Source organism: Coenobita brevimanus, chromosome 103 (assembly GCF_032717465.1).
Source record: "Coenobita brevimanus isolate Jiangsu-jjx chromosome 103, ASM3271746v2, whole genome shotgun sequence".
In the NCBI taxonomy this organism is placed as follows: domain Eukaryota; kingdom Metazoa; phylum Arthropoda; class Malacostraca; order Decapoda; family Coenobitidae; genus Coenobita; species Coenobita brevimanus.
In genome coordinates, this window is record NC_137056.1 from 509,000 (window position 1) to 510,375 (window position 1,376).

Sequence of the window (1,376 nt, forward strand, 5' to 3'; positions counted from 1 at the left end):
CAAATGGAGATCTGTTCATTACAAAAATTCATGAAGCCCTTATATGAATGCTATATTAATTCCTGTGTCATTTATGTCCTTCAGTTTTTATGATTCACCTCACAGCAAGCAGCGTAAGGCAACGTAATAAACGGTATTTGCATCAGTATAGTTCTGCGATAAATGTATCGATGAAAATAGGATAGGTAGGTAAGTTGGTAGGTAGGTAGGTTTGTTGGTAGGATGGTGGGTCGGTAAGTACACAGGTAGCCTAGTTAGGTATGCAGGTAGGTAGGTTGGTAAGTAGTTGGGTTGGTAGGTAGGTGGGTGGGTCAATAGGCTGGTGAATGAGGAAGTATTTAGGTGGGTAAAAAGGTAATGACTAGGTAGACGAAGGAATGGTCTGGTAGGTAGGTAGGCTGGTAGGTAGGCTGTAGGTAGAGGGTAAAAAGGTAGGTAAGTTGGTAGGTATCTTGAAAAGCTAGCAGATAGATAGATAGATAGATAGATAGACAGACAGATAGATAGATAGATAGATGGATGGATGACAGATAGACGGCAGACAGATAGTTAAACTGAGAGAGAGAGAGAAAGAGAGAGAGACAGACAGACAGACAGACAAAGTCAGAAGCCAGGTAAGTAATTATGATGGTATAATGAGGTGGTTGAGTCATTAGAAGCGGTTCTTGGCATTATGAGGAAGGGTCTCTCTCTCTCTCTCTCTCTCTCTCTCTCTCTCTCTATCTATCTATCTATCTATCTCTCTCTCTCTCTCTCTCTCTCTTGCATAAAATCGTCTGGTGGCAGAACCACTATATGAAAAAGACGTCACTGTAGACAAGGATTTAAAAAAAATTATCAATTCATCTATGTACCTACTTACCTATCTGTCTATCTATCTATCGGTATCTATCTATCTATCTATCTATCTATTCATCCGTCCATCCAACCAATATCTATCTATCGATCCATCTAGATGGATAGTTAAATAGGATAGATGGCTTGACTGATTGACTGACTGACAGATAGATAGATAGGGATATATATATATATATATATATATATATATATATATATATATATATATATACAGTATATAGATTTCCAGACGCCATAATCCTGGAGGGGCCTGCCACAATCAGCCTCCATGTCACCCTGTCCTCCGCCATTAGGCTACACTTTCTCGAACTCACCACCCTCACACTACCTCTCCACCCCATCCCTCCACTTCATCCTCTGTTTCCCCCTCCCCCTCCTCCCCTCCACTTCAACCTCGGTCTCCCCTTCCCCCTCTTCCCCTCAACTTCATCCCTGGTCTCCCCCTCCCCCTCTTCCCCTCCTCCTCACTGACATAATATACTCATTTTCGCCAAGGTCGGGACATCTGCGTGGGAAAT